Source organism: Rhinoderma darwinii, chromosome 1 (genome assembly GCF_050947455.1).
Source record: "Rhinoderma darwinii isolate aRhiDar2 chromosome 1, aRhiDar2.hap1, whole genome shotgun sequence".
NCBI lineage: Eukaryota > Metazoa > Chordata > Amphibia > Anura > Rhinodermatidae > Rhinoderma > Rhinoderma darwinii.
The window spans coordinates 528,152,427-528,172,327 of NC_134687.1; positions in this window are offsets into that span (position 1 = coordinate 528,152,427).

Genomic DNA, 19,901 nt, shown 5'->3' on the forward strand with positions numbered 1-19,901 from the left:
GTTACGACTTATTCACAAGAACGTTGTATATGTCCATGTGATGTCAGGTCCGTGTGCTGTCCGTTGTTTTCACTATGAAACTCACTGGGGCTATTCAGACATGCGTGATTTTTCACGCAGTGTGTTTCCGTTGCGTGAAACTCACTGCATGAACTATTCTGGTGCGTTTTTGTGGATCACGCACCTATTGAAGTCAATGGGTGGGTGAAAATCAGGGACAGCACACGGACGTCTTTTATGTGCTGTCCATGACTCACGCACCAGTTGATAAAGAAAGGCAAAGAAACATTTTTTATAAAAAAAATGTGCACCAGCACTGACATCAAAAACTGATGGCACAAGGAACAAACATTGATGGCACACGGAACTGCAAAGCAGGAAAAATGCTGCGGACGCAAAACGGACACGTTTGTTTGGAGAAGGCCTTAGAGATAGCAGCATGGAGGGAGTGGGAGGTTGTAAACAGCAGGTCAGAGTATATAGAATCTTGATAGCATGTGTGCTTTCCTCTCTATTTATGTGAAAGTGATTAGAATATGTTTAAAAGATAACATTTTGCATGGACTCCATCTAGTATGGTAGGCGTCCATTTTGGATCATTGGAATCCATCTTTTGGCCTGAAGGAGCCATCTTGAGATTAATAAGTAAAAAGTAATATATCAGCAGATGTCCTGAAGCAATTCTATGTTATGTGTTCTTGAATTGAATGTTTTATTACTCTTTTAATGGACAATGACATTGTTTACCATGAGGGAAGGGGATTCAGCCCTCTGTTTAAATGATTTAAACTTATCTGCAGTCTCTATTCTCTAGTGAGATAAGAAGTAGACACATTAACTTGTGTATCTGAAATGTGTGTCTTCTCCATGGGACAAGGTTCAGGCCACCTGGGGCTTGGAGGGTGAAGAATTATTATAATGCATTGAAATATTCTCATTGGCTAAATCAGAGTCATTATCATATTGTAGATGATTGGCTGAAACCAAAGGCTACACCTTTCCTGTCATTATACTTATATACTTGTTTGGATCAATAAACCGCAGAGAAGGATTTTGAGCATACAAGCATGGTCTCTTGTGTCATCTTTTCTCTCAGATATATATATATATATCTATTACCTATGATTTGGAAACTGGATAAATCACTAGAGGGCGGGTATCGGTTGACATACCCATTACAAATTTCAGTCTAATATATTTTGGCCCATGATTGCGTTAACAGTTTTTGATGCCGAAACCCGGGAGATTGCTCGTCTGACACGCTGTCGCTGGAGGCCTGACGGCATTTGCATCAGTGAATATCAAAAACCGGCCGGTACGTAAGAAGCTTATTCTTACAAACATGGTTCACTCATTCATTGCCGAGGCCGGAATTAGCGGTCATGACGTCACATCTCCTGATACGCAGTGTTTATCCAGCAGGTATGTTGAAAGCTTTTAGCGTGATGAATGATTGCAGATATGTATGTTATCTTGAGTTGTACAGATGTGTGAATCTATGAGAGAATTTTTGCCGGCATTGAACATTGAAATTGTTAAGATTGAGAACAGAAGCTGTGAGGAGTGAGTGTGTGACCCCCTCCTGTGAAATGTGATGACATGGAAGAAAAAGAAAAAAAGAGAGAAACTTGTGTAGAAGTAGTGTGAATCCATGGCGTACGTCTGTGTAAAATGAGGAAGCTGAATGCCGTGTAGTGAACCTGCAATGAAATGTGTATTGTTATAGGTCTGTTGAAAATTGTATTTATTATTTGGCTGTTGTGTAGAAACTGTTAAGGATCAAAGGGGAATGTTTTCCTGTTGCCTGGTTGTTCTGAAGGAGCTGAGTATCAGGGACGCCTGACTTGGCAACTGTCCGAATAGACAGACTGCGCGAGTATAGCAGAGAGTTGCAAACATCGACAGACTGCACGAGTATAGCAGAGAGTCGCGGATAGACAGACTGCGCGTTTATAGCAGAGAGTCTGGGACAGAAAAGTTGGATATTCAGAGGTGATATCCAGTAGTATCATTAGGACTTCTGTGGTTAAGTCCTGATAATGGAGAACTTGGAGAGCAGAGCAACAGGGGAAGCTCCATAGTATGACGTACAGCCAAAGATTATTGTGACAAACAGGGGATGAAAACGCTATAACTAAAAGGGGTTCTGTAATAATCAGGTTCTTTGTCAGGATTGTAGTAGTCAAATGAATATATATGAAAGTGCATGTGAGATGTGTGATAAGGGTGTATGTACCATTACCCAGTGCAATAGGGAAAACTTTGAATGTTGTTTTGAATAATCATTGATACACTTTTAGCACACACTGCCAGCTTGTAATATTATGTGTAAGGGTCCTTAACAACCAGTTGTATGCATTGTTAGACTGGCATAAGGTGGGAATCAGTACAGACTGATTTCTAGCACACATTTGATAATCTGGCATGGACTTTTGATGTAGCATAACATCCAAGTCAGTCAGTCTATTATTATGAGACCGCTGGAAATGAATATCGTTGTAACATAACAATCTGTGTTCAAAGCAAAGAATGACCCACATGTGTCGTAGTAGTATAACTACCTACACAATTACAGTGAAAGACATTGGTATTGGCGCACACCCGAGGCCCTTAAAGAAATAATCACCAACATACATAGCAAATCCCCAGACTACAGCCCACAGAGTGAATGGCTGAGTGGGGAGGATGAGAAATGTGATCAAATTAGTTGATTGTTCAAAAATATAGGTGGATGTTAATAAATGGCTGCTTGTGAATAGATAGGGACAGAAAATGAATCTGGAGTGCTGCATATAAGGAATTGATGATGATGATGATGACGAATATAGATTGTGACGGGGAGGGGCTGTGTGATATAACATGTGTGTGATATAACGTGTGCAGTGTGAAGTCTGAGAAGCAGACTGATATAAGCTTATATATAGAGCATGGACTGATGAGACAAGTGATTACAATATTGCACTGATTTTAGATCTATATTGTATGTTCTCATTTTTAATAGCAGTACTGTGTCAAATTTTTTGTGTTTTGTGTATAGGGTTAAATTGGAGTCATTTTAGAAAAGCATTGGCCTGAAGAAAAGGGGGGTTATATGTGTGAGACAGGAAAAGGCCGCTCGCTGGTTGCAGTGGTTAGGAATGTTTCTTATCTTTGCGCATGCGCTGTTGTCCGTAAGTACCGAGTGTGTAAAATATTATGTCAGAATTTGTCTGCATAAAAGATAAAAGTTACGCTGCATATTTATGTTACGATGTGATAAGATTTAACGTTGGGATGTTTTGAACTTAATTCAAATGAATTAAAATACAGATATTGTGAGACACGGGTTCTTGAAGATGTATGTACCCCTACTGTTCCCTACTCCCACATATAGTTTATTGGTTTGCAGTAATTAATATTAGCAGATATATTATTTTCTGTTTTATTGGATAAAGAATTATAGTTGTTATTTTTGTTTTTACATATGCATAGGAAGTGCTATAGTACTGACTAAATGTCATTTTTGAAAATGTATGAGGTTTTAAAAGTAAATGGTTGCAAGGTATCTAAAAGAACATGCTGTTTTGCCAGGAGAAAGTCACTTTTGTTTTAGGCTATGGTGTATTATAGGGGGCCAAACGAGTGCCGCACAGATAGAGTGCCCGACCTTATTATGTTGAGATATGTAGTTTTGAACCCTACTACATTACTTTAGCAGAGTCCAAAAAGGGGGAGTAGTGAGGGGACTGATCAGGTACAATTTTATTTTGTTTGGAATTAATGAATTTGGTTCCAGGAGATCTACAAAATGTGTATGAGACCCCAATGAGTAATCCACATTAAATGTGTATGAGAGTAACCTACTGTAATGTCCGTGGCTGCGTGCTGTCAGCTCCAGCCTCCCGCTGACAGCCGCAGCCACGGGTCGGCAAGCGCTGGCCCCAGCCTCCTCCTCAGGAGACGCCAGCGCTTGCATCCACTCACCTCCGCCGGAGCCCGCAGGGTGCGCGCGCACGCTCGTCCCCGCTCTTAAAGGGGCAGCGCGCGCACCGGACATCTTGAACGACCTTTGACCCGTGAGTACCCTGGGCTATAAGAGGGGTCCAGCCCCCTAGTTCAATGCCTGAGCGTTGTTAGTTTTCCCAGTCTGTCTTGCAAATGGTCCCTTAGTGTTTCCCGTTCCTGTTGTTACCCGTACCTTGTTCCCCGTTCCTGTTTCCCATGCTTTGCCCTAGTATCTAGTCGTGCCACGTCTTGTGTCATCTGCCACGTCCAGAGGAATCTGCCACGTCCCGTGTCACCTGCCACGTCCGGAGGAATCCGCTACTTTCTGTGTCATCTGCCACGTCCGGAGGAATCCGCCACGTCCTGTCTCATCTGCCACGTCCGGAGGAATCCGCCACGTCCGGAGGAATCCACCACGTCCTGTGTTATCTGCCACATCCGGAGGAATCCGCCATGTCTGGCGCAACTTGCGGCTCCTGTGTCATCCGCCACGTTTGGCGCCATCTGCTGCACCCATCTCATCTGTGCCAGAGCTGCGGCCACCATCTGGACTATTCAGGTACCCTTGTGCGGGACATTGGATTTCTGGGGTGTCCTGTTGTTTGGCCAGCTGCCTCCCCGCTGCTGCGGTACGGCCTAGTGGGTCCACTAACCCGCTTCATGACAGTACGCTCAGGCCATGGACCCCGCTGGTCAACCTGAGACGTTGACTACACAAGCCATGCTGGCTGAGATGGAGGATCTCCAGTCACGACAAGACCAGCTCATCCTGTCGGTGAATGCCATAGCCCATCGGCTGCTTGCTCCGTGCACAGTCATCACCGCACCCGTTCCTGCGGTTCCGCCTTCTACACCTCCTGTCTGTACCGGTACCAACCCCCTGTGTTTCTTGCCGCTACCTCCACGCTATGACAGAGATCCGAGGTCCTGCAGGGGATTCTTGAATCAGTGCCTGATCCATTTCAGACTACATGCCAGGTCCTTCTGCTCGGATGACGTCCAGATCGCCTTTATCATCTCTCTCCTTACCGGCAAAGCCCTGGCATGGGCCAATCCTCTGTGGGAACATCAGGGACCTGAGACCCGGGACTTGCAGTGCTTCTTACGGACCTTCCGCTCGATCTTTGAGGAACCCGGAAGAGTTTCTTCGGCTGCTGCATCCCTGCTAACCCTACACCAGGGAGACCTCTCCGTGGGCGAGTATGCCATTCAGTTCCGTATCCTGGCTGCTGAATTGACCTGGAACAACGAGGCTTTGGTGGCTACATTCTGGCAGGGACTGTCTTCAGGGATCAAGGACGAGCTGGCTGCTCGCGATCTGCCATCTACCCTGGACGATCTTATCCTACTCGCCTCCCGCGTCGACATGAGGATCCGGGAACGTTCCCAAGAGGTTCTCCGGGAGAGAGAACTTCCTAGGCTGGATTCTGCTGTCCCGCAATCCTCCTCAGTCGTCCCACCAGAGTACCCGATGCAGAGTAATTATGTTAAATTGTCTACCCAGGAGAAACAACACAGACGCACTTCTGGTGTAAAGGATCTGCCAGGCACAGCTTCGGGGTTAACTCCCAGAACTAATCAGTCAGCACCTGAGAATACATCCCTGAGACTGACTCCTGCTTCCACCATTCAGGCTGGCAGGCTTAGGAGTGGGAGAGCCTATCGTAACCTGGCCAGACTCAGTTAGCTCCCGCCCTCGGTCTATTTAAGCCTGCACTTCCTGTCCCTCGGTGCTTGTTATTGCTTGTGTTTCCCTCCTTGTGGTTTCCTGGCCCAGCTACAGCTCCTGCTATTTTTGATCCTGCTCCATACAGACCCTGGCTTACCGACTACTCTTCTGCTTTTCGTTTTGTACCTCGCACACTCCTGGCTTGACTCGGCTCGTTCACCACTCTGGTTGCTCACGGTGTTGCCGTGGGCAACGGCCCCTTTTCCTTGCTTGTGTTCCTTTGTATGTTTGTCGTGTTTGTCGTGCACTTACTGAGCGCAGGGACCGCCGCCCAGTTGTACCCCGTCGCCTAGGGTGGGTCGTTGCAAGTAGGCAGGGTCAGAGTGGCGGGTAGATTAGGGCTCACTTGTCCGTCTCCCTACCCCCTACCATTACATAATAACAAGCCCATACCTAGTCTACCCCTGGTCCCTGACACCACTATGGATCCCCGTGAGACCCTGGCTCAGCAAATGCAGGGTCTCTCCCTACAGGTCCAGGCCCTGGCTCAGAGGGTCAACCAGCCTGATGCTACCCTGGTAGTTCCCCTCACCGCACCTCTTGAACCCCACCTCAAGTTGCCCGACCGGTTCTCAGGGGACCGGAGGGCTTTTCTCTCCTTTCGGGAGAGTTGTAGGCTTTACTTTCGTTTAAAGCCTCATTCCTCAGGTTCTGAGAGCCAGCGGGTGGGTATAATTATGTCCCGGCTCCAGGAAGGGCCCCAAGAGTGGGCCTTCTCCTTGGCTCCTGACGCCCCTGAACTTTCCTCCGTTGATTGTTTCTTTTCTGCTCTCAGACTTATTTATGACGAGACTTACAGGACTGCCTTTGCCGAGAGTCAGCTGGTGACCTTAAGTCAGGGTAAGAGAGGCAGAGGCAAAAAGGTTGAGTCCAGCGCTGAAGAGGATAAAAAGGAAACTAGTTCCAAGTTTACTAGATATTCGATTAAAAAGGTCCAATAGGTTGGAGTCCTGGTGTGCAAACGGGAGTAAATAACGATCCAGTCCTGAAGCCTACGCGTTTCAGACGTTAGGCACGTCCTTAATCATGGCTGTTAAAGTTTTGAATACTAGGGCCCCGGTTTTTATATGCATGAGACTATATGAACAATGAAGTATATAACTGGAATCGAAAGGAACGCAATTTTTCTAGACCCAGACCCATTCTAAAACAACGCAACCAACAATACAAACGTTATAGAGATATACCGAGCAGGGTAAGCTTCAGTTCCACGGAACCCGACTCTGCAGAAGGCCTATCAGAAGAAGAACTTGTTGGAACTTCTTCCCGTCCTCACCATAGACAAGAAGCTACCGCACAAATGTCAAAAAACGAGGCAGGAGGGGCGGGAGGAAGCACAAATCGACCCTATCAAGAACAAACCCGTCACCTCCGGTCGCGAAAGTTCCAGCACTATTAAATTCCAACATAACGAATCTATCATCCTTCCCTCTCTCGGCAGACCAAGAAGAAGTCCTCACTCTGGGCCTTAATTTCGCCCCCAACAATAACTTCAATCTATTCAATACATTGCTAGATATAAACAAATTTATTCGCAATTTAACTGTTAAAAAATACTTCCTCAAAGATTCCATCACAACAGAAGACCCCAATACCACCACGACTCTCACAAGCCAACCCAATAGGGATTCCAAGAACCATAAACACCAACTCACGTCCGAATTCTCTTTCCAAGAACTCAGAACCCTAGCATGCCTGGAAAGTCTGCAACCGGAGAGAACGGACCAAACTGTTATGATGGCTTCAAACTTTACAACTTCCAATTCCAAATTCTATCCCGTGAATGCACGAACCGAATCTATGGACCGATTTCAATTTATCATTGAACAAGAATTACAAAGTATAGCAGATAGACTCAAAACTAACCATCCAAAACCCAACATGCCCAACCGCCTGAAAAAAGCAATGAAAACCTTGAAAGACAACAAAGAACTTACGATTAAAATGGCAGACAAAGGTGGAGGAATTGCCATCATGAATAAATCAGATTATCAAAAATCAATACTCGACATGCTATCTGATGTCAACACCTATAAAAAACTTGACTCAAATCCAACAGAGAAAATAAAGTTCTTAATGAAAAGTTTACTAAATGAAGGTCTCCAAGGGGGTTTCATTAATCAGAAACAATTTAATTATCTATATGTTGAACAACCCATTACTCCCATAATTCACGCTTTACCTAAAACCCATAAACTAATTAATCCCCCACCAATGAGACCTATAGTCTCAGGGATAGGATCCATATTAGAAAAATTATCAGAATGGCTCGACACCTTATTACTACCTTTGGCTCAGCAAACTCCAGGTTTTCTAAAAGATACCAAAAATGTCCTTATCTCGTTAAAAGACAAAATTTGGAACGAGAACTATACCTGGTTAACCTGTGATGTTGTCTCACTCTATACATCAATTCCTCATCATGTAGCATACACTGCTTTAGAAAATCACCTTCAGACACACAGTACTTACGATAGAAATTTTCAAACTTATATCCTAAATGTACTTATGTTTCTAATGAAGCACAATTTCTTCCAATTTGATGGAAAATTTTTTCTCCAACTGAAAGGCGTCTCTATGGGAGCCAAATTCTCCCCATCAATTGCAAACCTGGTAATGGCGTGGTGGGAGGAATTATACATCTTTTCTAGCAACAACCCTCATGGTACAAACATTGAGTGGTATGGACGTTATATCGACGACCTCTTGCTAATATGGAAGGGACCCATTGATCATATTTCAAACTTTGTCGACTATCTTAACCAGAACCCCTACAATCTCAAGTTCACCCACAACCATGATAAAACGTCAATAGTCTTTTTAGACCTAGAACTAGAGGGAAAAATAGGTCAAATTATCACAACTCAAACGCACCGGAAACCCACCTCAGCCAACTCAATTTTGCATGCTACAAGTAATCATTCTAGACACACAATCAAAGCCATTCCAGTAGGAGAACTTCATCGTGCTAAAAGAAATTGCACATCAACTAACCAGTTCAATATAGAACAAGAATGTATTACAACCAGATTGAGAAAGAGAGGCTATCCACAGTGGTCCCTCAACAGAGCCCGAAACATTATTACCAAAAAACCAAGAACCCTACTTTTAGAACAGCACAAAACGACCAAACCAGAATCCAATCAACCAACCTTGGTTCTACAGCAAAGCAACCAGTTTGAGGAAATAAAAAATCTAGTGGATAGGTACTTACCTGTTCTCATGGAGGACGTCGACTTGAGGTCCATCCTGAAGGAAGGGTGTAGAATAATAGCAAGAAAAGCTCCATCAATAGGCAGCACATTATCACCATCCCTATTTACATCACAGGAGACCAAATCAACGTGGTTGGAAACCAAAGGGTTCTACAAATGTGGACAGCACCCTTGTAAGGTATGCCAATATGCTCACCCTACCAAAACTTTCAGTGACTCTACACAATTAGACACCTATACTATCCAAAATTACATTAATTGCAATTCCGAATCCGTTATCTACATCATCGAATGCATAGAATGCCAACTAAAATATATAGGCTGCACAAACCGCAAATTTAAAATTAGGATCCTTGAACACCTCAGCTATATAAGAAATGCAAATATCTTAAACATTTCTAGTGCCTCTAAACATTTTATCCATCACCATAATCGATCAGTAAAATTGTTCCGATGTTTCGCCATAGAAAAAATCCATCTCCCCAAAAGAGGAGGCGACTTAAAACATAAAACTCATCTCCGAGAGGCTTTTTGGATATACAGACTAAAAACGAGGTTCCCACAGGGACTCAACCTCAAGAAAGAACTTATGTTCCAGTATTAATACTTTAGTCTGTATTCCAAAGGATACATCCTATTATTTGTACAGTAACTAATACTTTATGAGCAACAGTCTCAAGCCAATGATCTCTCTCCGTCTGTCCCAAAGTCAATCAATATTTTTTGCATACATAACATGTGCTTTTTGTAATGCAATCGATACAATATTTTGACTTTTTTTAGCCAGTCATTCACGCTCACCCTATTTTCTTAATTTTTGCCAATTTTTCTTTTTTCCCTACACTCCCTGCACTCTACACCTTTACTTCGATTCAGCGCATAGATACCAAGGGCCCCCCCCCCTATTGATTTATTTTTCCATTTAATTAACTGCAATACATTCATAGTTCCCTCATTAGTTGACTACAAGACTATTTGTATCTTGCACAAACTAAAACATCATATATACCCAACCCGTTTAATATACAATTGGTTTTTCAGCCTGGGACATCCAACAGTAGCACCTTCTGCATTACCCACTATATTATTCATCCTTAGTTCACACTAGTTCATGCCGGCCCCTAGTAACGCAAACCAAATAAATTGCATGCTCCAAAAATTCTGAGAAACTATAATGCAATTTTTCAATAAGATGCCGCCCGTTATAATTACATGTCGTTTTCGATATACATCCATATACCACGTTGCTCCATAGTAAAAAACTAATCTAAACTTTCTCTTTTCATATTTAGTCTTCGTAAAACCGAAATAATTCAACAAGTATCATTGTAGACAGCCCGATATACTTACTTACCTTGAATAAGATCGCACTTGGAGCATCAGCTGATTCCAGGAGGCCCGTCAGGTTTCCTTGCTTCCTATTGGCTCATCCGGCCAGCCAATAACACACACAAGATCTAGCATGTAAACAAAGAAGTCAATGTTACGTAACTCACAGAAGCGATGTCCTAACACTTCTTGATTGCAATTAAAAAACCTGCAGTTAGAAATACTCGTTCTCTGTTTCCCCAGGCTGTGCCCCTCATCCTTCCATAAGTATAGTTCACAATTATGTTCTATTTTTTAGCAATTTCACATGTAGAATCTTCAAAACGCTCTGGCTTGCGTTTCAATGACTTATCGTAAGCTGACACGCAATTAAGTCCAATCAGCTGCACAAACCGGAACTCATGCATATAAAAACCGGGGCCCTAGTATTCAAAACTTTAACAGCCATGATTAAGGACGTGCCTAACGTCTGAAACGCGTAGGCTTCAGGACTGGATCGTTATTTACTCCCGTTTGCACACCAGGACTCCAACCTATTGGACCTTTTTAATCGAATATCTAGTAAACTTGGAACTAGTTTCCTTTTTATCCTCTTCAGCGCTGGACTCAACCTTTTTGCCTCTGCCTGTCTATACCCATCGTGTGCCGACACGAGAGCCCGTGCGATGACCGCGACACATACAGCAAGTGTCAGGTGAGCTGGAGGACTTCTTCTCTATATACCTTCTGTCAGGGTAAGAGACCTGTTGAGGAGTATTGCTCTGACTTTCGGAAATGGTGCGTAGCTTCTCGGTGGAATGACCCTGCCTTAAGGTGCCAGTTTAGGTTGGGTCTGTCGAATGCCCTGAAAGACCTGCTAGTTAGCTATCCCTCTTCTGACTCCCTAGACCAGGTTATGGCTTTAGCGATACGACTTGACTGACGTCTCAGGGAACGACAACGTGAACGTTTATGTGTTTTCTCCTCCGACTCCCCCATGATGCCTCCCGAAGCTCCATTGCTTCGTTCCTCCCCGAAAGATTCAGAGATACCTATGCAACTCGGGGCCTCCGTGTCCCCCCAACAACGTAGAGAATTCGGGAGGAAGAATGGTCTCTGCTTCTACTGTGGGGACGACAAGCATCAAGTGAACAACTGTCCTAAGCGTAAGATTGCAGCCAGAGAACTTCCGCGTCTAAGTGATCATCGGGGAGGTCACTTGGGCGCACAGGTATTTCCCGTAAATATGAAACGTACTAAGATCTTGCTTCTCTTTCAGGTCTCTTTTGGTGGTAGGTCTGCTACCGGCAGTGCCTTCGTGGATTCAGGGTCCTCTACTAATATCATGTCTGTGGAATTTGCTATGTCCCTTGCTATGCCTCTGATTGATTTGCCTAAACCTGTCCCGGTAGTGGGTATCGACTCCACTCCTCTTGCTAATGGTTATTTTACACAGCATACCCCTGTTTTTGAACTCCTTGTTGGCTCCATGCATTTGGAGCAATGCTCTGTACCGTTGATGCAGGGATTATCGTACGATTTGGTTCTAGGTCTTCCCTGGTTGCAGTTGCATAATCCTACGTTTGACTGGAATACTGGGGAGCTAACCAAATGGGGTAATGAATGTTGTACGTCATGTTTTTCTGTTAATTCTATTTCTCCCCCTAAGGAGGCGAATACGCTACCAGAGTTCGTTCAGGACTTCGCTGATGTTTTCTCTAGGGAGGCCTCCGAAGTGTTACCTCCTCATAGAGAATACGATTGCGCTATCGAATTGGTACCAGGAGCTAAGCTTCCTAAGGGTAGGATATTTAATCTTTCTTGTCCCGAACGTGAAGCTATGAGAGTGTATATCCAGGAATCCCTGGCCAAGGGTTACATTCGTCCCTCTTCTTCTCCGGTAGGTGCTGGCTTCTTCTTCGTGGGGAAGAAGGATGGTGGTCTTAGGCCATGCATTGACTACCCTAGCCTGAATAAGGTCACGGTAAGGAACCAGTATCCCCTTCCTTTGATTCCTGATCTCTTTAATCAGGTTCAGGGGGCCCAATGGTTTTCTAAATTGGATCTACGGGGGGCGTATAACCTTATTCGCATCAAAGAGGGGGATGAGTGGAAGACTGCGTTTAACACGCCCGAAGGCCATTTCGAATACCTCGTCATGCCCTTTGGGTTGTGTAATGCCCCTGCGGTCTTCCAGAATTTCATAAATGAGATTTTGAGAAATTACATGGGGATTTTTCTGGTAGTGTACCTTGATGACATACTGGTGTTTTCCAAGGACTGGTCCTCCCACATTGAGCATGTCAGGAAGGTGCTCCAGGTCCTTCGGGAAAATAAACTGTTTGCCAAAACCGAAAAATGTGTGTTTGGGGTACAGGAGATTCCATTTTTGGGTCAAATCCTCACTCCTCATGAATTTCGCATGGACCCCACCAAGGTTCAGGCTGTGGCGGAATGGGTCCAACCTGCCTCCCTGAAGGCGTTACAGTGTTTTTTGGGGTTCGCTAATTATTACAGGAGATTTATTGCTAACTTCTCGGTCATCGCTAAGCCCCTTACGGACCTCACTCGCAAAGGTGCTGATCTCCTCCACTGGCCTCCTGAGGCTGTCCAGGCTTTTGAGGTCCTTAAGAAGTGCTTTGTCTCGGCCCCGGTGCTGGTTCAGCCCAACCAAATGGAGCCATTTATCGTGGAAGTTGACGCATCTGAGGTGGGAGTGGGGGCTGTCTTGTCCCAGGGTACCAGGTCCCTCACCCATCTCCGCCCCTGTGCCTACTTCTCCAGGAAGTTTTCGCCAACTGAAAGTAACTATGATATTGGCAACCGCGAACTCTTAGCCATTAAATGGGCATTTGAAGAGTGGCGCCACTTCCTGGAGGGGGCTAGGCACCAGGTAACGGTCCTTACCGACCACAAGAATCTGGTTTTCCTAGAATCTGCCCGGAGGCTATACCCGAGACAAGCTCGATGGGCGTTATTTTTTACCAGATTCAATTTTTTGGTTACCTATAGGGCTGGGTCTAAAAATATTAAGGCTGATGCACTGTCGCGTAGCTTCATGGCCAGCCCTCCTTCGGAGGAAGATCCTGCTTGTATTTTGCCTCCAGGTATAATCATTTCCTCGATCGATTCTGATTTAGTCTCTGATATTGCTGCTGATCAAGGTGCAGCTCCCGGGAACCTTCCTGAGAACAAGCTGTATGTTCCCCTGCAATTCCGGCTAAGGGTACTTAGGGAAAATCATGACTCCGCACTATCTGGCCATCCAGGCACCCTGGGTACCAAACACCTCATTACCAGAAATTATTGGTGGCCTGGGTTGCCTAAAGACGTTAAGGCCTACGTCGCCGCTTGTGAGGTTTGTGCCAGGTCCAAGACTCCCAGGTCCCGACCAGCGGGCTTACTGCATTCGTTGCCCATTCCCCAGAGACCTTGGACACATATCTCCATGGATTTTATCACCGATTTGCCTCCATCCCAAGGCAAGTCGGTGGTGTGGGTGGTGGTGGACCGCTTCAGTAAGATGTGCCACTTTGTGCCCCTCAAGAAACTACCCAACGCCAAAACGTTGGCTACCTTGTTTGTCAAACACATCCTGCGTCTCCATGGGGTCCCTGTCAATATTGTTTCGGACAGAGGGGTACAATTTGTTTCATTGTTTTGGAGAGCCTTCTGTATGAAGTTGGGGATTGATCTGTCCTTCTCCTCTGCCTTCCATCCTGAAACCAATGGCCAAACGGAGAGGACTAATCAATCTCTAGAACAATACTTAAGGTGTTTTGTCTCTGACTGTCAATTTGATTGGGTCTCTTTCATTCCCCTCGCCGAATTTTCCCTTAATAACCGGGACAGTAACTTGTCAGGGGTCTCTCCTTTTTTTTGTAATTTTGGGTTTAATCCACGGTTCTCCTCCGTTTCACCTGGTAGTTCCAACAATCCCGAGGTAGAGGTCGTTCATCGGGAACTGTGCACAGTCTGGGCCCAGGTTCAGAAAAACCTAGAGGTGTCCCAGAGCGTACAAAAAACTCAGGCTGATAAAAAACGTTCTGCTAACCCCCTGTTTATGGTCGGGGATCTGGTGTGGTTGTCGTCTAGGAACTTGCGTCTCAAGGTTCCGTCCAAGAAGTTTGCTCCCCGGTTTATTGGGCCATATAAGGTCATTGAGGTCCTCAATCCTGTCTCCTTCTGGCTGGAGTTACCCCCGTATTTTCGGATACACGACGTGTTTCATGCCTCCCTCCTCAAACGCTGCTCCCCGTCCTTGGCTCCCTCGAGGAGACCTCCTGTTCCCATCCTCACCCCGGAGGGGGTGGAATTCGAGGTGGCCAGGATTGTGGACAGCAAGATGGTCCAAGGCTCCCTCCAGTACCTGGTCCATTGGAGAGGATACGGGCCCGAGGAGAGGACTTGGGTACCCGCCCGGGATGTTCACGCTGGGGTATTGGTCAGGAGGTTCCACCTGCGTTTCCCCAGTAAGCCAGGTCCACTTAGAAAGGGTCCGGTGGCCCCTCATAAAAGGGGGAGTACTGTAAAGGATCTGCCAGGCACAGCTTCGGGGTTAACTCCCAGAACTAATCAGTCAGCACCTGAGAATACATCCCTGAGACTGACTCCTGCTTCCACCATTCAGGCTGGCAGGCTTAGGAGTGGGAGAGCCTATCGTAACCTGGCCAGACTCAGCTAGCTCCCGCCCTCGGTCTATTTAAGCCTGCACTTCCTGTCCCTCGGTGCTTGTTATTGCTTGTGTTTCCCTCCTTGTGGTTTCCTGGCCCAGCTACAGCTCCTGCTATTTTTGATCCTGCTCCATACAGACCCTGGCTTACCGACTACTCTTCTGCTTTTCGTTTTGTACCTCGCACACTCCTGGCTTGACTCGGCTCGTTCACCACTCTGGTTGCTCACGGTGTTGCCGTGGGCAACGGCCCCTTTTCCTTGCTTGTGTTCCTTTGTATGTTTGTCGTGTTTGTCGTGCACTTACTGAGCGCAGGGACCGCCGCCCAGTTGTACCCCGTCGACTAGGGCGGGACGTTGCAAGTAGGCAGGGTCAGAGTGGCGGGTAGATTAGGGCTCACTTGTCCGTCTCCCTACCCCCTGCCATTACATCTGGACTTTGTTTGTATTGCGGCCATGGAGGCCATATTGTGCGTCTGTGCCCCCAGAGGCCGGAGAGACCCCATTGCCTAGGATTGGTTGGAGAGACAACACTAGGTGGAACAGAATCTAAAAGAGGATTCGCTTCCAAACTGACTATTCCTGTGACCCTTGTATCCGGCGACAGGACGCATCAAGTCTCTGCCTATCTTGACTCTGGCTCTGCTGAAATTTCATCCAGAAAGAGCTTGTGGATCATCTTCAGCTGCCTACAGTTCCCCTTGTGACATCTTTGGCTGTGGCCTCAGTTAATGGACTGCCTCTGCCTGATCCCATTATCTCTAAAACCAAGCCGTTGAAGCTCCAGGTTGGAGTACTTCACTTTGAATTTATTTCGTTCCTTGTTTTGCCCAAGGCTATCAATCCTGTTCTGCTGGGCCTGCCTTGGCTTCGACTACATGCCCCAGTCCTGGACTGGAATTCTGGAGAGGTTCTCCAATGGGGCTCCAAGTGCCATGGTCGTTGTCTGTTGCAGATCCATCCTGTCAAGCCTTCTCTGCCTCAGTCGCTGTCAGGACTGCCTCCCCATTTTGCTCAGTATGCAGATGTTTTCAGCAAAAAGGAGGCTGAGACGCTGCCTCCACATCGTACCTGTGACTGCCCCATTGAACTGGTTCCTAATGCCTCTCTTCCCCGTGGACGGGTATATCCTCTCTCCTTGCCTGAGTCTCTATGCATGTCGGCCTATATAAAGGAGAATCTGGAGAGGGGTTTTTATACGAAAATCTTCCTCCCCGGCCGGGGCTGGATTCTTCTTCGTTAAAAAGAAGTATGGATCCCTTCGTCCCTGCATTGACTACAGAGGCCTCAACCTGATCACAGTCAAGAACAAATACCCGTTGCCACTCATTTCTGAGCTATTTGATCGCATACGTGGGGCCAAAATTTTTTCTAAGCTAGACCTGCGTGGGGCTTACAATCTAGTCCGGATTCGCTGGGGTGACGAATGGAAGACGGCATTTAACACCCGGGACGGGCACTATGAATACCTGGTGATGCCCTTCGGACTGTGTAACGCTCCCGCAGTGTTTCAGGAGTTCGTTAACGACATCTTCCGAGATCTACTCTATGTCTGTGTTGTTGTTTATCTCGATGATATTTTGATTTTCTCCCCAGATCAGACGACTCATCGGAGGCATGTTCGTCAGGTTCTACTACGATTGAGGGAGAATCATTTATACGCCAAGCTGGAGAAGTGCGTCTTTGAGAAGAGTTCTCTGCCATTCCTGGGCTACATCATCTCGGATCAAGGCCTCAAGATGGATCCTGAGAAAGTGAAGGCTGTCCTGGAGTGGCCACGTCCCCAAGGCTTAAGGGCCATACAGCGGTTCCTGGGATTCGCCAATTTCTACCGGCAGTTTATTCCTAACTTCTCTTCTCTGACGTCTCCCATCTCGACCCTTACCAAGAAGGGTGTGAACGCCAAAGTGTGGACTCCAGAGGCAGAGTCTGCATTTAATAGCCTGAAGAGTGCCTTCACTTCAGCCTTGATCCTCCATCACCCTGACGTATCTCGGCAGTTCTCACTGGAAGTGGACGCTTCCTCTGTCGGTGCAGGTGCACTTCTGTTCCAGAGGAGCTCCAAAGGAAAGGCTGTAGTATGTGGCTACTACTCTAGACTGTTTTCCTCTACTGAGCGCAATTACTCCATTGGAGATCGGGAGCTGCTGGCCATCAAATTGGCTCTGGAGGAGTGGAGACATCTTCTGGAGGGCGCTGCTCACCCCATCCTGATCTTTACCGACCACAAGAACCTCACTTACCTTCAGTCCGCTCAAAGACTTAATCCTCGTCAAGCCAGGTGGTCGCTGTTCTTCACCCGTTTTCTGTTTGCGCTCCACTACCGTCCCGCGGACAAGAATGTGAGGGCAGATGCCCTGTCCAGATCGTTTGAGACGGAAGACACGGTGGAGTCCCTCCAGACCATCATAGACCCGTCCTGCATCGTCACTGCTAATCCTCTGCAGGTTAGAGACATCCCTCCTGGGAAGACTTTTGTTCGGTTGGCGGACAGGAGAAGAATTCTCCGCTGGGGACATAGTTCTAAACTTGCTGGGCACGCTGGTGTCCGTAAAACCCGAGACCTGATCGCTCGTCACTTCTGGTGGCCCACGCTACCTAAGGATGTTCTGGACTTTGTCTCTTCTTGCACGGTGTGTGCCTCTAACAAAGTGACTCACAGCAAGCCTGCCGGCCTGCTCCAACCTCTGCCTGTACCCAATGCCCCCTGGCAGCACATTGCAATGGACTTCGTAACTGCCCTTCCCCCCTCAGCAGGATGTAACACTGTCTGGGTGGTGGTGGACCGGTTCTCTAAGATGGCTCATTTTATCCCGCTGACCGGCCTACCTTCTGCTCCTCGTCTGGCAAGTCTCTTCATCCAGCACATCTTCCGCTTGCATGGCTTGCCTCTTCACATTGTGTCCGACCGGGGGGTTCAGTTTACCTCTAAGTTCTGGAGAGCCCTCTGTAAACTCCTGGATGTGAGATTGGACTTTTCCTCTGCCTATCACCCCCAGTCCAAGGGGCAAGTTGAGAGGATCAACCAGATCATGGAAAATTATCTCCGCCATTTCATCTCTTCACAGCACGATAACTGGGTACAGCTTCTACCATGGGCCGAATTTTCTTACAACAACCACACAAGTGAGTCCACCACTTCCTCTCCGTTTCACATCGTCTACAGTCAACATCCCAGAATCCCTCTTCCTGTGTCGACTTCATCCCAGGTTCCCGCTGCTGACTCTGCATATGGGGACTTCCTGCAAATCTGGCAACAGACCCGGTCCTCTATTTTGCTGGCAGTAGATCGCATGAAGCGAAAGGCAGATACTAAGAGAAGAGAGCCGCCTCAGTATCTTCCGGGGACTAAAGTCTGGCTGTCCTCTCGGAACATTCGCTTGAAGATGCCCTCATACAAGTTCGCTCCCAGGTTCCTTGGACCATTCGAGGTCCTGCAGCAGATCAACCCTGTCGCCTACAAGCTTCTGCTGCCTCCTACCCTCAGGATTCCCAACTCCTTCCACGTCTCCCTCCTGAAGCCTGTGATCCTAAACCGCTATTCCAAGACTCCCAGCCCTGCGGTTGCTCCCAGCGGCTCCTCGGACATCTTTGAGGTAAAGGAGATCTTGGACACCAAGAGAGTGAGAGGAAAGACCTTGTATTTGGTGGATTGGAGGGGGTTTGGTCCCGAAGAGAGGTCCTGGGAGCCAGAGAAGAACCTCAATGCCCCTACTCTTCTATAGAAGTTTCTCTCTCGCTCCAGTCCCAAGAAGAGGGGGCGTAAGAGGGGGGATACTGTAATGTCCGTGGCTGCGGGCTGTCAGCTCCAGCCTCCCACTGACAGCCGCAGCCACGAGTCGGCAAGCGCTGGCCCCAGCCTCCTCCTCAGGAGACGCCAGGGCTTGCATCCACTCACCTCCGCCGGAGCCCGCAGGGTGCACGCGCACGCTCGTCCCCGCTCTTAAAGGGGCAGCGCGCGCACCGGACATCTTGAACGACCTTTGACCCGTGAGTACCCTGGGCTATAAGAGGGGTCCAGCCCCCTAGTTCGATGCCTGAGCGTTGTTAGTTTTCCCAGTCTGTCTTGCAAATGGTCCCTTAGTGTTTCCCATTCCTGTTGTTACCCATACCTTGTTCCCCGTTCCTGTTTCCCGTGCTTTGCCCTAGTATCTAGTCGTGCCACGTCCTGTGTCATCTTCCACGTCCAGAGGAATCTGCCACGTCCTGTGTCACCTGCCACATCCGGAGGAATCCGCTACTTTCTGTGTCATCTGCCACGTCTGGAGGAATCCACCACGTCCTCTGTTATCTGCCACATCCGGAGGAATCCGCCACGTCTGGCGCAACTTGCGGCTCCTGTGTCATCCGCCACGTTTGGCGCCATCTGCTGCACCCATCTCATCTGTGCCAGAGCTGCGGCCACCATCTGGACTATTCAGGTACCCTTGTGCGGGACATTGGATTTATGGGGTGTCCTGTTGTTTGGCCAGCTGCCTCCCCGCTGCGGCGGTACGGCCTAGTGGGTCCACTAACCCGCTTCGTGACACCTACATTTTTAGTTTTTTCCGTGTAGATCCTTCCAGAACAGTGAATATGGCACTGGGTATGCTGTGCTGTAGTCTCCACTCAATATGAGGTATTGTGTAAGAGACCATGAATCTTTACAGATTTAGTTGGGAAGGAGGTGAAAATTATCTGAATATTGTTAATTTTATGCGAGATTTTTAGTAAAAATAATTTTTTATTGTGGTATTAATCAGGTATCTATAGGATCTGATGGAGGTGGGATTCTCAAAGTGTTCTGGATTTCCAGATGAGTGTGGAGAAGTGTATAGCATTTGTTTTTATTTTTGAGAATGAAGACGCCACCCCTTTGAAATGTTCTATCTATATGTGCCATGGGTTTTTAATGTAAATTTGTAATGTAGAAATACCATACAGTATGTACAAGACAGGATACGAGGCACAAGGTAAATTACCCAGAAACCACTCTCACCTTCTTGTTCATTTCA